The sequence below is a fragment of the Mirounga angustirostris genome, unplaced genomic scaffold, assembly GCF_029215605.1.
Source record: "Mirounga angustirostris isolate CCGP_5_RB_7025 unplaced genomic scaffold, mMirAng1.0.hap1 SCAF_3, whole genome shotgun sequence".
Classification (NCBI taxonomy): domain Eukaryota; kingdom Metazoa; phylum Chordata; class Mammalia; order Carnivora; family Phocidae; genus Mirounga; species Mirounga angustirostris.
Genome location: NW_026991711.1, coordinates 5,328,580 through 5,349,608, shown reverse-complemented (window position 1 = coordinate 5,349,608; position 21,029 = coordinate 5,328,580).

Here is a 21,029-nt window from a genome sequence, read left to right as displayed (position 1 = left end):
GGCAGTGTCATTCATCCTTGCTTTTATAGCAAGAGGGCAAATTCTAACACAGTATAAAAGGCAAATAGCATCTTGATATTATTGTAAAAGTAGTTTTCCTTGCAGCTCGAAAAGTTTGGGGATCCGCGGAGGCCTGCAGCCATGCTTTGAGAACCACTGTTACAAAACTGTGGTTCTCAGATCAGTGTGTATCAGAATCTTGTTGTTAAAATGCAGATTTCTGGGCTCCACCACAAGAGTTCCTGACTCAGTTCCTGGATGAGCTCAAGAATCTGCGTTTCTAACAACTTCCCAGGTGGTGCTGCTGATCTGGAGACCATGTTTGAGAACCAGTGCTATAGAAGGGAAATCCAGTCCTTTAATATAAAATTCCTACAATATACGTCTCTTACTTGGAAGTTGCGATCCATATCCGTGCGGTTATAAGCATGTCCTACATCCTTGTACCATCTAGCATTGCATTTTGCACAAAATTAACATTACGTCCATAATTTGGGAATAAAAATCCCTTGAATAGTGTTATTGCTATCAAAATGTCTTTTCAGACTGGCAACTTGGAAGAAGATAGGATATTATAAATATACCATGGATATGTTATGAAGGTACCTGATGCACCACTTCTAAAATCAAGAAATTATCATAAGCTGAGATCATGTTCAAGAACAACTTAGCTTTTTTTTTTTTTTAAGATTTTATTTATCTATTAGACAGAGAGAGAGAGCATAAGCAGGGGGAGTGGGAGAGGGAGAAATAGTTTCTCCACTGAGCAGGGAGCCCGATGTGGAGCTCGATCCCAGCACCCTGGGATCATGACCTGAGCCAAAGGCAGATGCTTAACCGACTGAGCCACCCAGGTGTCCCTCAAGAACAACACAGCTTTTGCTTCCTGTTGGTTGCAATGTTTCTGGAACCAGAAAGAGGTGACTGTGTGGTTATATCTATCTGATCCATAAAACATTGCCTTTGACGACAGGCTCTTTTAGTGCAGAGCATGGATTTCTCTTACGGCCTCAGTTTCCAGTGAAAGTGAATGAGCCCTTGATCTTATTGTACCTGTCCAGGAACTCTTACTAAAATAAAGAAGGGCTGCTTATCAAAGTTTCAGAACTGGTCTTCAAGGTTACAGTGTCTAAATAACTTTAAGATCACTTGAAGCTAAAAAAAGGAAGAAAAAAAAAAAGAAGGTTGATGGATGAGGAACGGTAAGGTAGACAAGTTCTCATTTCAAATATCAAAATAACTCAAAACGTCCACACTTTAATCACTTTTGTCAAAGCACATATTTTAGATTCATTGAGTTCAGGAAAGGATGGTTAAACGTCATGAAAAATTGAAAATGTATTTTTATTTCTGCAATGATGAAGTGACATTGCATTTCTCAGTACTCTGCTGCTAGCTGGTTTTTCGAAATTTATTGGCATGATATCCCAGTCAGCCCCAATGTCAATCAAACTTATTAAATATTTGTTTTCTGCTAAAGAAAGACAACACGAATGTGACACATACTAATAATCAAAGTGCTTGAATGAATATTGAAAGAAGCAATTTTTAAGTGTCTGGTATCAAATGTGTCACTTCTCATTTCACTTATAAACAATATTCCTCAATCTTTAAGACATTTTCTTTTCTCATAGATACGATTTTATGTTAGAATAGTACAAAGACATTTTTATGTATTGTGGTTAGGCTTTAAGACAGTCATTATACACTTTTAATTCGAGAAGGACTTAAGTATAAAACTTAATCGTATGCCATCAAAGAAGGAGGGTGAATGCTGGAAAGAGAAGATGCTAAATCACACATTTGGCAAGTGGATCTCTTGTAAGTTTTATCACACATTTGGCTAATTCTCAGGAAAGAATAATGTTCAAGTTCTTCGGACCAATGAAGGTTTTATTTATCTGTAGTTACCACCACCAACATTGATGTTCAGAAAGTCACAGAACTGGAATGGGTCATTCTGGCTACTCTTGCCTATTTTCAAACCAAAGGACGAATGTACTTCGGATAATCATGAGCCGTAACACGGCCACGTCCAATGTAAAGCTCACTAGCTCGTGGCTGACACAACTCATTCACCTCAGCAGATGTTGGCGTGAGTTGCCTTTCATGGGAGGTTTTGTGCTAAACCATCAAGGCTCCCTCAGTTTTCCTCAGGAGCATCACTGAGGTTGTGCAAGCTGGCACAATCCTGGTTTTCCCCGAAATGGGCCTTTTACATCAGAGAAGTAATCAGAGTGTGTTGGACCCCTCGGTACCATTGTGATGCAGCGTCGCCATGAACTTTGCCGGCTGCATCTGGGACGCCCACACAGATGAAAGGCGGCTCATTTAGGGACATGTGGGAGACTTCTAATGAAGTGAAAAAAAACATGTTGAAATAGCCCCAGATAACGGCTTGACGGCCGCAGCAGTGAACCAGAATGAATGGACCTAGTTCACCCCATTATCAACCTCCCCCCTTCTCCACCGGCTGCCGTCCCGCCTGAGGCTTGAGGGCTTTTGGCAGGAGGCTGCATGCAGAGGGCACAGAGTAATGGCGTGGTGGTGGTGGGGGTTCTCAGCATTAGATTTGTACTTTTCTATCTCAGGAGGATCGCTTTTAAAGCATATGGCTGTGGAGAGGGAAAAAAAGCAAAGACTGTCTTCCCGAGGAAAATGTTTGAGAAGTGTTGGAGGCAGAGTGCTGTGTGGAGGTCCAGGACTGTCCGTGGCTGATCCCCACCTTCCCAGAAGTTTACACTCCATGCTCAGAACTGCATTTCAGGGGAGAGACTGCTCGATAATTTGAAAAAAATCAATTTCATAAAAACTTTTAAATACTTCTTTCATGCATAAGCAACAGGAAAGGATTTGGGGGAGATATTGTTTATCTATGGGATTCAGAAAATGTACTCAAAGTAGTTAATTCTGTGAGGGAAAAAAAAGTAGTCAGAGTTGACCCTTAGCACTGGGTAGACCAAAAATAGGTGATCGTCTATGGTTTTCACTCTGTATTTGATTGTGTTAATAATCATCTGTCACCTTGTCCAGAGCTTAGTACTGAGCTGGAGGTTATGGAGAGCATGACCCAACTGAAACAATGGTCTCATCCGATTTGAGTTCAGTGAATATTGATCTATAGAAATATGACCCTAGAAACTACAAATAAGTTAAATCCTTAGGAAATAACCTAGGGAAAGTTAACTTACATGAGTGATAGCTAACTGCAGATGTTGTGTCTCCATTCAAATCGGAAAAGCAGAGGATAGAAATCTAAGGCTGGAAGGCTTAATTGGGATTTTCTGTGATAAAACTAGTGTATTGACTATATGAGAAAAGGTCGGTATCAACCAAAGAGGGAAAATCTGTACAGAGCAAAGAAAAATGGAAGTCAGAAAACATAAAGTTATAGTATTCATTCAATGTTCAACAGAAAGAAATCATACATCTCCCATATCTGAATATTCAATCACTAGAGAAGGTGCTCAATTTCAAGACCTGCAGAGTCCACCAGGTTTATATATTCTCTGGGACAATTATTATTATTATTATTATTTTTTAAAGATTTTATTTATTTATTTGACAGAGAGAGACAGAGTGAGAGAGGGAACACAAGCAGGGGGAGGGGAGAGGGAGAAGCAGGCTTCCTGCAGAGCGGGGAGCCCGATGCGGGGCTCGATCCCAGGACACTGGGATCATGACCTGAGCCGAAGGCAGACACTTAACGACTGAGCCACCCAGGCGCCCCGAGGGACAATTATTATTAACATGATTGAACCAATGCTCCTACACCCCCCTATCCTCGGGTTCCTGAAAACTGCAGAGTGACCCTGTAAATTCTGCATCGTAAGTTCAAGTATTTTGATCTCTGTAAGAGATGCTTCTCTCCTTTAATATTATAACGTGGAATATTGGCTTATACATTGATCTCTTGTAAGTTTTATCAGTGTAAGTTGGTCCTCCAAATCTAAGCCTTTCTAAATGTACTGACAAATCAAGCTTCTAGACACGGACTCTGAGAGCCCAAACCTTTCACTTGGGGACCCCATTGAATCCTATACAATGAGTGAAGTCCCAGTTTAACAGACAGCAGATCATTATCCTCTTTGTCCTAATGACATCAGTAAATTAAATTTTGTTCTGAAGTCACTATTGCCAACATCTAATTATGCACATGCACCCTATAATCTCTGGAACCTATGACTGAGCATAAATGTGAGCCTGCATGGCTACCTGAGATTTGAATGTCCTTCGTGTGTTCACACTTCTTGGGGTAGGGTTTGGGGTTTTGCCGCATTTCCTAGACACCTGTGTTATCGCAAGTCTCGACTGTAGTCCCACTTGAAGAAGAGCTGCGGAAAACGTGCATTGAAGGTAATGCCTTGAAGTGGGACTCAGTCGGCGCTTGGGCGCACAGCCTCTGGTCAAGTCTCGTGCAGGGGCTCTTGGGCCTCACAGACACCATGTGGCACTCTGCTGTCATCTGTCCTGTGCAGGTTCTGGTGAGAGGTAACCCCTGGAAGCTTGGGTCCTACAGATCTGCAGAAGTCATGGCTGAATATGTTGCTTCCACTATCGTGGCAGGAATGACTGTTCTGTTCCACTGCTGGAAGCGACTGTTTGTAACCCCACCAACTGTGTGCTTCCGATGTTCCTTTTGGAGTTACCACTGTGTGGGGTAGGTGGTATGCCAGATTAAGGTGAAGTCCCTGCTCAGAGAGCACAGAGGTGGGGCATTTAAGGAGCACGGACTTAGAGAGTATCTCGGGGAAAGACAAACAGGTCTCACCTCCGAGGTCGTAGCTGCCAACCCAGTGGCTGATGCTCTGTGCTAAGTCTGAAGCTCTATCTAGGTTCAGTGGTAAAAGTGCCCTGTTGATTCATCATGTTGGCCATGTGTGTAAAAGGCACTTCTTGAAGTATCTTCCAAATGTAAGCATTCCTCAGCTTGTTCAAACCTCTCACTTTACAACTGAGGAAACAGATTTAAAAAGAAGTGCCTGTAGTCTGCTTTTCCTCCCCGCAGTGAATCAGGGGGAAAGAATCATTGACTTCCTAACCTTGGGGGTAGCTGCTCTTCCATTATCCTCTTCATTGTGAAGAATAAAAAAAAAAAAATCACTCCTTACAGGGAATTCTGTTGGATCTGGAAGTTCAGCGTCTCTGGTTTAGGTATGCTGTTTTTATAATGACTTTGAACTACAGTACGCAACTAAGTCTTAGTGAATATTTAGAAGAAAGTTTTATGTCTAATGTCTAAGGAATTGCTATAATGTTTAATTCGGGCCCTATGGATTATTAAAAATTACTTTGTCAAGACATAATATGTGAGGAGGAAATCAGGGACATTTTTGAAGAACTCCAGTGGTGTGTGGGTAAGTTTCTGATGAAGGGCTTGAATGCCAGGCAGGATGTCAGAATCACTTGGGGTTTCTCACACCTTAGATCAGGGTTTCTCAACCTCGGCACTGTTGACATTTGGGGCTGGATAATTCTTTGTAGTGGGGGGCTGTCCTGGACATTGTAGGATATTTAGCAGCATCCCTAGTCTCTGCTCACTAGAGTAGAGAAGTCCCCCTCTATCCCAGTTGTCAGAACCAAAAATGTTTCCAGATATTGCCACATGTCCCTTGGGGGGCAAAAGCATCTCAGCGGAGAGCTGCTGATCTAACTACACCAGTAGCTAGAAGCTTTGCGGAATATTAAGGAAGGAAGTACACAATGAAGGCTTTAAGTAGGATTAATCTGTCATCTCTAGCAGGATGGATTCTTTATTTAAACTTTATAACCTCTCAATTTGTGTGGTATTTTAGAGTGTTTAAGATGGATGCTTTTATTTTTTATTTTCTTTTTAAAAGATTTTATAGAGAGCAAGAGCAGAAGGGGCAGACGGAGAGGGAGGGAGAACCCGAAGCAGATTCCACACTTAGCATGAAGCCCTACATGGGGCTCCATCTCACGGCCCTGAGATCAGGACCTGAGATCACTGGGAAGTGTGGCGGCTGCATATGGTGGAGCTGACCGTCTGCAGGGCATGCAAGGGAACAATGGAGACAAAGCGGTGGTTCTTAGGAGTCAGCACGATCCGAATCACCTGGAAGGCTTGTTCAACCACGGATCGCTAGGTCACCCTCCCAGTACTACTGCTTCCATAGGTCTGGGGTGGGGCCAGGGAATTTGCATTCTAACCAGTCCCAGGTGATGCTACTGCCCACGAAGTTACCCTCTGAGAACCATGGCTATGGAGCGTGCTGGGATGAGGTCACGGCCAGTTGCAATGAAGTTGGCCTAAAGCGCTGGTGGGATTTAGCTAGATGAAGGGGGAAGGGGCCCTGGTGGGGAGGAGGGTTCCAGACACAGGCCTAGAACCCAGAGCCAACATGGCACATGAAAAAGATACTTTTTTCACATTTTTTAATGGAAAGCTGTTACCAAAGTTATGTCAATATTATTCATAGATGGACTTTCAGCTCAGCAAACAAGGTTGTGTTTTATAGACATGAAAATACACACAGAATATTAGGAAGAGGGTGCCTGGGTGGCTCAGTTGGTTAGGCGACTGCCTTCGGCTCAGGTCATGACCCTGGAGTCTCGGAATCGAGCCCACATTGGGCTCCCTGCTCGGTAGGGAGTCTGCTTCTCCCTCTGACCCTCCCCCCTTCTCATGCTCTCTCTCTCATTCTCTCTCTCTCAAATAAATAAATAAACAAAATCTTTAAAAAAAGAATATTAGGAAGAAATCTTTGTTATAATATTGATCACACTGTAGTTTAATTGTCTATTTATTTGCATGGCTTTCCAATGGAGGTTGGGTTGGGTTGATTATACCCCAGCCTCAGCCCAATGTCTGGCATGGGGGGTAGTTTTTATATTCAGGTCGCAACTTGAAAATACTAACACAAGCATGATTTCCAAAAGTACATCAACATACACCTCTCCTTATCTCCATTTTCCCATTTTCGTGGGAATCTTGTTGGCAGACAATGTTGTAAATTGAAAACCATGCCAGAGCTTAGACGTATTGAACTAGAGGTTAGGTGCATTGACTTTTAAACATGGAGCATTAGAAATGACTTCAGTGATTGTTTTGTCCAGAGTCCTCCATGTGACACTGACAAACAGGCTCATCTGGTTCAGGGATTTGACTCAGAGCACGCAGCTAGGTACGGGAATCCCTGGGACACAAAGCCAGGGTCCTGAAGCGCCATCAAGTGTTCTTATTTCTCTTTGTCAACTGGGTCATGTCAGATGAGACAATTACCTCTGATTAATTTGATAAGATATGTTAATTACCCCTGGCATCTAACTCCTAAAAACATTCTGCAATTTCTAAGCAGGGTTGGATCTGCTCTAAAAGCAGTCATCCTCGGTCCCCCCTCTGTGATGGCTCCTCACCAGTCCACTGAGGTCTGTGCACGCAGGTAAGGAGAGGAGAAGCCCATTATCTCTGGTGAAGACAAATCACAGCCTCCGTTCTATGAAATGTCTCCTCCGGCGGAGAATTTTCAGGACGGTGGGATTCAGTATTCTGTTCCTACCTTGGACTCAATCTTCATCCATCGCATTCTTGTTAGACTGTGGAGTTTCTGATGGCTCCTTTAAATTGTTCTCAATTCCAAATACTTGATAACTGCCTCCCTGTTCCCCAAAAGATTAATTTTGTAATATTTTGGTTGTGAGAGCGTTCTTTTAAATGGTTGCAGTTAAGGGTGTCTCACGCTGTCAGGATAATAATAACACTTTGTCCTCATCAAGAGCTTTTCCTCGCCAGGGACCACGGTGCTTTCCAACGCACCCTGCAGGACCCTCGCAGCCTCCCGCCGTCCTGGAAATTCAGCTTATGTGTCTGAAAGGAAAGCCTTTACCCAGAACCTGACCACATTTGGCTTCTTCGCTTTCTTAATCTCAAAGTGAAGCATTTCTGTTAAATCTATCATGGCATTTTTGCACGTGAATATTAAAATCTGGTACTTTTGAACATTGGGAAGGTTGGTTTTAACATCCAATCATATGACCTGCTTTTAAAATGCAATCATCGTCCCATTTCCCGTTCCATCTTTGATTATCTTGTTCTTCCAAGCATTATGTGAATTTCTGAAAACGCACTTACTTTAGGCAAATCTTATAAAAACGCTCTATCACTGTGTTGTAAAACAATATGGTCTCAAGCGGTGGAAAGGGCCTTGAGAGAACAAAGTCCGTTTCCAGCTCTTTGCTTCATTAAACAGTTTGAAGGGCCCATCTAAAGGGCAAAGCCTTGAATGGTTAGGTTATCACAACGAAAACCTCAGCCCCGAGGAACCTACTTCAGCCAAGAGACCCCTTGGTGCCTGTGTGTAGATGATAAAAAAGAACAAAGCCCTAGCCCATTCACAGAGGAAGCATTCACCCAGCCAGGCTTCACTGGGAAAGCAGAGTTTAGAATGTGCTTAAAGCACAACATAATCGAGGAAATGATTTACTCCGGTGTTATTCCAAACTTAGGAAAAAAATCACTTCCAACTGGGGGACTCTGGTTTTGAGAGGACATGCAGCAAGGTAATTGGTAAGCACCCACGTCACGATCGTGAAGGTGACTTGTCCGATCCTGATTCTAGGTCCAGATATGGATAACAGTGTGGGCCTTTGGATAGCAGCCCCAGTTGGTTGCTTACCTATATCCTTGTGATTAATAAAATAAATGGTACGGTGACCAAAGGACAGAACCATATACATTAATAATAAATCCTGCTTGGAAAATACATTTCGAGAAGTATTATAAGCTTTTAGAATTCTACTGATCCAAGCATGCAGTAGAAGAGATAAGCGACCCATATGGTTCACCCATGAAGGTAGGCATTTCACTAGTTCTTTGCCAAGTTGACATAAATCATAAAACCTTTTGATCTTCCCTGGGGAAGATAGAAAGGAAATAAATTACAAATATTTATGTAGTGTCTAATGTCCCAGGCAGAAGTTTGTAAAATACAGAGACCTACTTAATAAGTAGCAAAATACTAGGAATTTTTTGAATAGAAAGCTTGATACCCATCTCAGCATCGTCCAGTTTCTACAGCAAACAAAACCGATGCTGGACAAGTGGTTTAAATATATAAACGATGAGTTTCTTACTCCTGGGGAAGTTACCCTATTCTTGATATTTATTGTCAACTTAATTAGTAATTACAAGTCTTAAATAATTTTTAAGAACTTTTGCTTTTATTTATATGATAATCAGAGTATAAGACTGCATGAGTTTCATAGATGGATCCTTCTGATTATTATGCATCTTGGGAGTTTGGACAGGAGTCAGTCCGTTGCTAGGCACTTAGTCCTTCCTCAACGACACTTGCTCTCTGGACACAGAATACTGCATTTGAGGGAGGGGGAAAAAGAGTTGTTTCTGAGTCTTGCTCCCACATATAAACCTTCAAAAAATAAAATTTATTTTTTGTGGTGGGGAAAAGTATTACAAAAATAGGTGATACATAAATTGAAATACAAGAAAATAAACAAGTGTTGTTTGCTTGATTTTAAACGTGCGTGCACATGCACGTGCACACACACACACACACAATTACCCTGTAAAAGCATTCTGCTTAGTACTGAAACTTCAGTGCACCCACCCCACGCACTCAATTCTCTTTTATTCTTAAAGCTCTCCTGATCCTTTTATATTGTTCGCACTTCAGATGCTCTATATAGCTGGGAGTAAATTGAACTGAAATGGAATTCTAAGTAGGCATAATTTTCTCCACCTTTATAAAGAAGAATTCTAGGCCAGAATCTGATGAGCTGATCTTTTGCTTCTGCAACGGTTAGATAAGCTTAGAACTGATTCACTCATTGCTAGAATAGACAAAGCCTGAGAAAATCAAGCCTCAGCCTATATCAAATGCCCTTAGCCCCTGTTTACATATATTTCTGTTTTCTTCAAGTTGAAACCCAATTTATAGAAAACATTGTTTTCAACATCATATATTGCAATAATCATTAGGAAGTTCTATCTGTGATACTGTTTAAAGTCCTGCCATCGGCCCAAATGTCTGTCTTGGGTTTTTTGCTCACATTTCCTGCACCTTTATGTGATCTTTATTGACTCAGAGGGTCGGTGTGATGCTCGTGGGAGCAGGGACACAACCTCTGGAGTCATCTCATTTGGGAGGTTAACCATGCAGAGACCTGATCACCCTGACAGCCTGACTCACAGCTGTGAGTATATCTAATCCCCAGGGAGCTCAGAAATCCAGCTGGGCTGGGGCTCTTCCAGGTTATGTCTGTTTCTTCCAGCGTCTTCCATATGGGTCACCTTCCTAATATTGTCCATTCTGTATAGAATGGGTTGGGAAAATGTAGAAATGGTGTTGAAAACCTGAGTACAAATGTAATGACGTCATGATGAAGCAACTTATGAGCACAGGGCCTGGCACAGAGTTGGAGACAAATCACTGAATGGAATTGGCTGGCTACACTGTCATTTCGGAATTGCATTTTGCTTGCGACTTCATGAATCTAGTAGGGCAGGGATCTATTATTTGACCCCTTTGTTTCTTCATCAGAGTGCTGTCATGAAATTAATTAAACAGAGGATTAGCTTTGGTTTACTATACCCAATAACGTAAAAAAGTCAATTGATCAATCAATCCTGGCTCATAATGATTTTTGACTTATCTCAACATAGATAACCAAGCAAACTAAATTTGAAGTGAGGAAAGGTAGAGAATGTCCATCAAAGTATTTTATACGCTTTCATTCTTTTTTTCCCATTGGGCTCAGTACCTGATTATCATTAATTCCACTCTCTTTTCCTTAAAGCCAAAGGCATGTGGAATACGACTTATTTCATAGTTTCATTGCAATACATTTAATTTTTATATTTCATTAACAAAATGCCAATAAAATTGACACTAAATTTATGTAGCCAGGCAGAGATGGTGTCTGAGATATTTGACAGTTTTGTGTCAGCAGAATGAAATATGATGTTTGACAAAAGCCTCCTTATGATATATGACACTTAGATTTGCTGTCACACATTTCATCATCACTAAAACGTGATTTATATTGTATTCTCCATCATTGAAATAAAGCCCTGAGCAAATCCCCCTCGCTGTACATCTAGGTCTTTCACCTTATTAGTGGACTTTTATGGCTGAGAAGAGTGACTGCTAATCACCAGTCCATGCAGATTTCAATATAGTGATAAATAATTATCTTCTAAGGTTATGTATGTGGTGATTTCCTCCACACTTGAAGTTACAGGAGGATAATTATAAGAGTACACAAAGACAGGATTTTCAGTGCTTACGTGTAGACAATTGGATGATTCTAATCAAATGAAACGCCAAAGTCTGCAAAGCCTTTCACTGCCCGCTCCAGACTACCTTTGAGTGTTAAAGAACAGATATTTCTTCCCCATCTCCATGGGGCCATCTCTGTGCTGTTTCCAAAATTCCTTTGCCCAGCCACATTACTTGCTGTTTCCAAAATATTTTTTGCCATTATCCTAGCTGCACCTATGCCTGGGAGAGTTTACTTGAGTTCTTCGTGCATAATGAAATTCTGCTTAACTCCAGTGAAACATTCTTCTTCTTGGAAGCCCTCCATTACCTAATGTCTGGCACACAAAATTGAGCACTCCTTCTTGTGAATTCCTCTAGTGAGATATCTATCTATCTATCTATTTATCTATCTATCTATCTATCTATCATCTATCTATCTATCATCTATCAGCACATTCAGTAATGCTGTTTAGATGCACGATTCCTCAAAGCAGACACTTGTCAAGTTTGTAGTCATACCACCTCACAAAGTGTCTGGCATTAGGCACTCGACAGGTAGTTGGATGAATGAATGAATGAAATAGAATGGAAGAATTTGAAAAATATTTTAAAGAAGGAGCTAGTAGTATTAGCTTTTATTTCTAAGACTGGTGCTGGGTTTTAACATCTTTAAATATGCTGTTTGATTGCTTTTGGCCAGCTAGTATTGCTATTGCTGTGAGTGCTCTTTTGTGATTTCTCGCTTGTTTGTGTGTGTGTGTGTGTGTGTGTGTGTGTGTGTGTGTTCCCCATAAAAGTGGAAGGTCCTTGAAGTTAGAACCCTTGACTTAGGCTTTCCTGTATCCCTAGCCTACACTGTATGTGGCATGGAGCAGGTGCTCTATAAAAATTTGTTGAATGAATGAACACTCAGTCCTGATTCACTGGTGATTCAATGTATACTTCTAAAACTCCCTTCACCCATCTAAGTATTCCAAACATTTCAGTTATGGTAGGAGAATAGATATTTTCTTGCTCTCAGAGACCCTCCAGATCAGTTTTTCAGAATATCGCCTATGGCCATCCTGGTGGTCCTTCTTCAGCAGGGCATAACACAAGACTCACTATACAGATCTTCCTCAACTTACAGTGGGATTACATTCTGAAAAACCTATTGTAGGGCCGCCTGGATGGCTCAGCCCATTAAGTGTCTGACTCTTTATTTCAGCTCAGGTCATAATCTCAGGGTTGTGAGATCCAGCCCTGCGTTGGGCTCCACACTGGGCATGGAGCCTCCTTAAGAGTCTCTTTCTCCCTCTCCCTCTGCCCGTCCCTCCTCTAAAAAAAACCTATTGTAGGTTGAAAATATCATACATCAAAAATGCATTTAATACACCCAACCTACCAAACACCATAACTTAAACTAGCCTGCCTTAAACATGCTCAGAACACTTATATTAGCCTACAGTTGGGCAAAATCATTGAGCAAACAGCCTATTTGATAAGAAAATGTGGAATGTCTCATGTAATGTATTGAACACGGTAGGAAAGTGATGCACAGGTACAAAGGGTTGTCAGCATATCGGTTGTTGACCCTCGTGACCATGTGGCTGACTGGGAAATGTGCTGCCACTTCCCAGAATTGGGACAGAGGATTGACCCGCATATTGCTGGCCTGGGACAAGATCCCAAATTCCAAATTTGAAGTTCAGTTTCTCCTGAACGTGTATCACTTTTGCATCAGTGTAAAGTCTTGTCAAACCATCCTAAGTCAGGGATCATCTGTATACCCGATAGGTAAAAATATTGAGTCAGCTCATATTTACATGAAATACAAATCAAATAATTTTTTAGCAATTGCTAACATCCCCAGTAGACTTTTGGGTACTCGGGGTACAAGAAAACTAAAGCCATAATCTTTGTCAGCAACCCCTGCAGGAAATGCTCTTTATGTAACCTCTTAAAAATGTGGATTGCTTTAGTAGTTTATAATATAAAAAAATCACTAAAATTAGAAAAATCTGGAAATACTTGGAAAATGGTATTATTCTGATGTTCGGCCTAAACCTAAAAATTTCAATTGATGAATTATTTTGCCACATATCAGAAAATAGTTCAAAAGAGTTCACTTTAAAACTCCAGGATATTTGATCTACTTGACCATATATTTGAGTATCGTATAGACAAGGCTAAATTCTAATTTCACATTCACCAACTTCAGAAAGATTTTAATCCCTCTTTCACATCTGAGGGGATAATACTATGGATGTTTATTGAGTGACATGAATACACTGAAGATAACAATTCAGTGTCTTACTTTGTTAGAAGGTATAATCAACTTGGACATCTTCTATAACATTCACAGTAATCTAAATTTTGGACAGAGGGAAAACATGAAAGTTTCAGAGATAAAAGTTAACTTTAAAAATACACACCAAAACTGACTACTTAGGAAACACCATGTGATGATTGTCATCCAAAGGCTAAGTCTCAGTCCGTCTTGGTTAAGTCCCACCCAGCTACAGATGCTCTTCAGCTGGCGGATCCATTCTTCACTGGGTGGGGTCTAAAGTTGTCTCAGCTCATGACTGTCCTTCCTGGAGTCCATACAGAGCCTCTGTTCACTCCCTGTGCATCAGGTTATAATTCTGCCCCACTACTCCCCTGTGTTTGTTTAGTCTGGGCCTGGGTGTCTGTCTTGGTTTCCTGTCTTGTACCATTAGTCCCTTCTGAGAATGGAATTTTGCCCTGGATTCCAGCTGACTTGGTTTGGCTGACCAGCCCTCTCCCCAGGGACTGGATTGTTGCCCATCTCCCCAGCCATTCACTGTTTCAAATCCCAAGGTTGTGTCTGGAGGAAAGATTCTGGAGAGGACTGATTGTGTTTTGTTCATCATTGTCTTCCTTGTGCCTCGCATTCATCTACTACTGAGGAGATGACAATTATCTGGTCAATGGATGAAAGAATGCATTCAGTCCTTTTCCCCTTTTTTCCTCCACTGTATACTCTTTGTCTTTACAGTCAGCTTTCTTGAAGGCTCATCCTCACTAGCTCTCCCCACTTCTCTGTTGCAGAGGTACTAAGTCTCCTAGAAGTCTTATGCTTAAGATTCGTCTTAGGTGTCCATCTGCCAGGTCAGGCTTCTCATACATAGGGAGAAATGCAGATTGAAATTCATAACTAAGGAAATTGTGGTTTGGACGGCTCGTCACCCACCTGGGTCTCTGTTCTACAGCCATGCCCCCTAACTCTGCTTGGATTATTCATATTTTCCAACCATCACAGCCTCTCACTCTTGGGATGACAGAAAATTATTCTAGGATGTGGATCTGCCTCAAATGAGGATGAAGATACAAACCAGAATCTTCACAGTGGTTTTCAAGCTTTATAGTGGTCTCTGGAGAAGTCAATACTTCTCCTATGCAAGGAGAAGCATTAGAAATGCAACCGGGTAGAAAAAAGTTGAGACCTTTTGTGATAATTAACCTTTGTAGGATCAATTTCCTCATCTTAAATATAGGTATTATAAAGTTCATCTTAAAAGTTTTGGAATTGATATTTAATAAAGTACTAAACAAAATCACTGTAAAGTGTTATTTAAATTAGGCTAATAATATCAGAAGTGTGCCAGGCCTTCACATGATATTTACAAAATTCATTCATTTTATTACAGATTATAGTTGACCCTCGAACAATGTGGGCTGAGGGGTGTCCAATCCCCATACAGTCAAAAACCCATATATAACTTTTGACTCTCCACTTAACTACTAGTAGCCTACTATTAACCAGAAGACTTACCGATAATATAAACAGTGGATTAACACTTGTGATGTTTTATGTTATATTTATTTTATATTATCATACAATAAAATAAGCTAGAGAAAAGAAAATGTTATTAAGAAAAACATTAAAAAGAGAAAATACATTTATAGTATGAACTGTAAAAAGTCCAACTTGTGTTGTTCAGGAGTCAACTATATGTTAAATATGGAATCCAAAATATTCTTATTAAAAAAAAATCTCTAAAAATTTAGTCTGTAGGATGAAATGATCTTAGAACAATCGAAATAATGTTAACCATTAATTTTCTGAGATTTTAAAACTTTAATTCATGTGCTTGACAATTAGGAAAAAAGAGTTCACAATTGCCTTATGTTCATATTGACTTAGTCATAGGGTAGAATCCTTTTTCCTTATCTGTTATTAATTTTGAAATAAAAGTCCTTTTTCTTCAAATGATAGTAAAGAAAGTTATTTAACACTTAAAAAAAATTCTTGCTGTCTTCTTCTTTAGCATTAAAAGACAGAGAGTGAAAAAACCCCAACATTGCATTGAATCACAACTAGGTGAGTAGACATACAAGCAAGCTCTGGTTCTTGATGGTTTGTTCTCTCACATGAAGAAATGGACTCTCTCATAGCTTCAACCTGACCCTTTAGTTTGTCACATGGACCAGAACTTGCAGTTGATTTAGGCCAGGATATAACTGAGTGTTGACCACCATACCTTTTAAAACTGAGATCTACATTCCAAGAGGATTGGGAGGTGAGGGGAGAGGGAGACAAATGTGGAGAGTCTGATATGTGCCTGGCACCCTAGTATGGTGTGTGTGAATCTGTCTCATTTCCACTTGTATCACAATCCAGAAGGGGGATATTAATTTCCTCATTTTAAAAATAACAGAACTGAATCTCAGAGAGATTAAATTACCTATAACAAGATTAAGTTATAAGTAAGTAGCTAAGAAGAATCTGAGCTGAGGGTTGAACCCAGACCTGTCTGTTCCTCCATCAAATGCTCTGTCTACAGTGCTGTGCTCCTATCCATGTCTTATCCGCACAATGTAACCTAAAATCCTGAAATTTCTTCTCGTACTTCTCCACTGACACAACCTCTCCAAGAACATCAACGGCCCTCACACTCCAAGCCAATGGGTCTCCTATCAGTTTGTGTCCTCTGGGACCAAGACTAACTTGTGCTGAGCAGCACAGCATCCTGTTGACCTGACTGCTTCTTCTTCAAACTCCTCAGTCTTCAGCTCCTCAGGAAATATTTTCTTCTCTATTATCCTCTTGTTTCCTGGGTCACACCTTTTGTGGCTTCCACATTCTTTTGTTGTCTAAAGGGGCGTGTTCCAGGACTTGACACCGAAATTCCTTATTTTCTCTAACTTCTCCCAAAACAAGTCGAACTCATAGAGTCAGTCATCAAATTTCTATAGGTAGTTCCGTAATATCAACCTGTGATTTATCCGCTTCAGGTTGTCTCTGCCTGGATGCCCTCTTCCCATGTCTGCCACTTGTTTTGACTAGCTAATACAACATTTATTTTTAATGTTTTGAGTTTAAATTGAATTTAAATACACATAACGTATACTTTTCATTTTGCTGCCATTTTGCTACCTCACCATTCTTTATTACTTACATTGAACTGATTGACACATTTGTGGTACCTGCTAGACATTGTAAGCATTTCAGTTTGTGATTTCTCAAAAATCAACTTTTCATATGTCAACTCATCTAGCATAGGCATCAGCAAATTACCATCCATGGGCCAAACCTGGTCTACTGTCTGTTTTTATAAATAAAGTTTTACTGGAACTCAGCCATGACCATTTGTTTACATGTTATCTATAGCTACCATTGTGCTGTAACAGCAGAATTAAGCTGTGCTGACAGAGACACTATGGCCACAGAAAATTTTTACTATCTGGTCTTTCACAGAAAATGTTTGTCATCCCCAGATCCTGCTCCTATTCTAAATGTCTTAATTTTGAGTAATGGCACTATCATTCTTGCTATAACTCAGTTAAAAACTCTATGTCATTATGACTTTTTCTTTTCACCTCTTCTATTTCTAATTACAAAAAAAATTCTGTAAATTTCCTTCTTTTTAAAGTCTCTCACATTCTATTCTGTTTTCTTATACTCACCACACTAGTCCACATCACAGTTATAAAGGTCCTTTGGCTAATTTCCCTACATTTTCGCCCACTTGCTCATCATATGTACTCCTTACTGATTTTTCTAACTCCATAAAATCATCTTTCCTTCTGAATTCTTACAGAATCCCTCAGAATATGTCACAGAGTCACTTTATTACATAATGCTTCATCACAAAAATCATTACTGATCATGTCTACACACGCCTTAATACCTCAAACATGAATTAAATGAGGTCACTGGGAGATAAATAACTTGTCTAAAACTATACATCCTGTCCAAGGCAGAGCCGGGATTATAACCCAATTCTCTTGGCTGTCAATGGAAACCTCTTTTTACTACTTAGCCTAGGATACACCCCTGTCTGACTTCAGTGAAGTCTCTGAAGATTTGTTATCACCTCCTAAGTGAAACCCATCCTTTTGCAAAATGTTTCTGCTTCCCACCTTTGCATGTTAATCTTAGTCTTTATTCCTACATACTATGCCCCTCTCTCTACTTTGTATTCATTGTTAGGCCCACTCAGAACACTTATCTCTATGAGTCTACTGCAAGTTTCCTACTTTTTCACAATCCCTGCTTCCCCTATTGTGAAATTTCTTGTTTGTAGCACTGCTATAAACATAACTGACTCGTTATTCATGTTCTGCCAAATATAAGTCTTTCTAACCATATTATGCACCTACTTCTTCATGGAATTATGAGTGGGGTGGAAGGAGTTGTGGGACACATTGAAACCTGGAACCCAAAGCAGGTGTGAAGCCCAGCCCAGAAGGGCTGTGTGTGGGGAAGAGCAAAGCTGACCACCCTTGAGGAGGGTGACCAGAAGTCCACTCTAGTTTCCTTCCAGTAAGTGTTTCTGTGAACACAGTCTCCATCTTGGTTGAGAGGCATACTGACAGATGTGCATATGCAGAATGCTGGGGTCAGGTGGGACACAGGAGGGGCCCCTGGCACCTGGCCTCAGGATGCAGTTTGAGGTCAAGCATAGAAGATGGAGCTGATAATTCACAGTTATGATGGCAGGACACCAGCTCCTGGGGCTTTGAGTTATGTTAGGACCTTAATCCCAACAAGGGAAAAGAGAGCTGAACTGAAAATAGTTATAAAGGCTTGTCCAGTGTGCTGGATGGAGGAGGGTATGGTGACTGTATGAGCATGGGGGGTCTCATCCTCACGGGACAATACACCCGTGGGCATGTGGTCAGAGAAGACTGATACACAAACTCCTTGGTCACTTTGGGCTTGTGGACCAATGGGGCTAGACCTTTTTGCCGAAGCTGAGAGTGTTCCCTGATGAAAGGCTCTGGGGACACAGGGACTGGTGTCCTTCTATGATGACTCTTTTGATCCTGAGCACTTAGCTCTGTGCTTGACTCACATCAGCCTCTCAGCCCATTTACTGCTGTTGCTCAAGAGAATCGCAAGTCATCTTGGGTAGACTCACCACCTTGCAGGAGGAGATAATGCATGGAGGACCGGGGGACAGAGACGGAGCAAGAGAGGGGGACAGTGGGAGACAGAGATGGAGCGACAAACGACAAATACAGACAGGAGACGAAATGTCCATGCTCTGAACCTGCCCGCGTTGGGGTAAGCAGTGGAAGGCAGAGACCAGCTCTTGATTATTTTGCACTAAAATGCAAACATTTTACCAGTGAAAATGAAAGAGGGACAGAGAAGAAAGGACACAGAAGGCAGTGAAGGACCCCCGAGGCCTGAGCGCCCACACAGTGCTCCCCAGCATAGACCTGGCCCATGCGTGGAGATGCCTGGGAAGATGATGATTAGCCGATGGAAAGAGAAAGCGGCATTTCTGAGAGGGAAAAAGGATACTCAGGAGGAGGTGGCGGGGTGGAAATTGACCACCATTTGAGGAAATATGCAGAAGAGACGTTTGCTCAGTGTGCCCACCCCATCTCATTCCCAGCCCCTTAAAGACAGAGCAAGGATGCTGTAGGTAGAAAGTGTGACAACCTCGGCCATCTGATGACTTCTGTTTAAACAGGCAAATGGCATCACCGAGAGGCTATGTGTCCAGTCTATGACCACCCACCAGGCACTTGGTGGAGCCAAGAACATGTTTCATCTTAAGTTGATTCCTACTCACCTGTTACTTAGCACTCTTCCCTGTGAGAGAAGCGAATGGAACATACGGTCAGACAGGAAAGCAATATCCTTCCCCTAAAGAAATGGGTAGCTTGCATGATGCTTCTGTCTAACCAAATAATGGATTGACCTTTAAAGTGAGGGAGGAAAAGTCCTGCTTGGTTTAAAATCCTATTTTTAAGGCCTTTCAAGGTCTGTTAATATTTAAATTCCACTGGCATTTTCTGAGCAATATGGAGCCCAAATTCAGCCCCTCTGGAGTCTCCTATCAGCCCTCCCACCCTGAAACCCGACTCCACATAAAGCTCACAAGAGTGTTTATTTAAACTATATTCTTTTATAACAAACAGATTTATTCCTAGACCAGCTGATTGAATGCTTTAATTTACAAACGGGTTTCCCAAAGCTCGGCAAAGCCACCAGATGCAAAGAGAGTGGCCGCATGGCCGTGATCTTCCTGTTTAATGCAGGCAATATTGTAAACAGCACTCTAGGGGCAGGTTTCAGGAGCGCATTTAATTGCATTTTCCACTTCTCGTGGCAGCAAGGGATTAAGCCGAGATGGAACGTAATGGATACCTGCTCCATCCTGTCACCTTAGAGCAGGAAGAGGAGAGGAATACACAATGGTGAGTTTGTCAGGAAGAAATGCCATCATCTTTATCCGAATAAGTTCGTGAACCTGCAAGAGCAAACACATCAGTTTATATTTTACGTTTTCTGGTGGTCAGTGTGCAGTGACAAACAACCAGAGGTAACTCACATTTATTCAAAATACATTCCCACTCTCACAACGACATCTTGATTTCAGAAATAGATTCTAACACGTATTTTATATGCAGCACTATTTAAATTATTTATGCCATCCTGATTCGTACAATAGATAACGGGAGTACATGGCCTGGAGAAACTGGTGGGTCCTCTCTGCTAACCTCTCCAGTTATCGGGACCGTTGTAATGCCATGTGGCTTCGGAAGAAGCTGCCCCAGGTGAACAAAGGTGAGTCGGGCATTCGCTCGCAACACTCTCGCTGGGACAGCATCCCCCTCAGGGCTGCACTCATGTCATGCCCAGGGATTCTGCCTGTGCAGTCCTTCTTAGAGCAGGCTGAATGGTGCTCTTTTTATTCTCATGTTTAGTCTCAGAAAGTCTGGACCCCATCTGTAGATTAGACCTTAGGCAGCTTTTTCCAAAATGGGGTTAGTCCTTAGCCATCTGTGCCAGAATCGCTTGGATGATTGTTAGAAGTAGAAACGATCAGGTCTCAAACCTCGTGAGTTAAAATCAGAATTCATCCCTGGGTGCTTATTGTACAAGGTAAATTTGAGAGCTGATGTTCTACAAGAATACTAAAGGCCCTATGTGGTCAATTTATAGGTTTTTATTGGGCCGGTTAGAAATTGTTTCAACGAGAATTGGCAAGTGGTCCCAAAATGGCATAAACTAATGTTTGTGACTAAAATTGGAAGAACATCAGAACTTTCGTGTTTTTCCCCCATAATTTGTCACAAGCATCAGTTCCTGCCAAATAGCGGACTCTTCAGATCCATCTTCAAAACACATACTGTCTCCCCCTCTAAAACCAAACCAACAACGAAGATGTGTAGGGTAAGCTCGTGGCTGTAACAAGCTCCAACCCCCAGCGGCTTGGTCCCATGCAGGATGATTTGTCCCTCCCGCCATTGTTCAGAGACACAGGCTTCTTCCATATGGTGGCCCCACCATGCCCTATGGCTTAGAGTCCACGTGGGATGCTC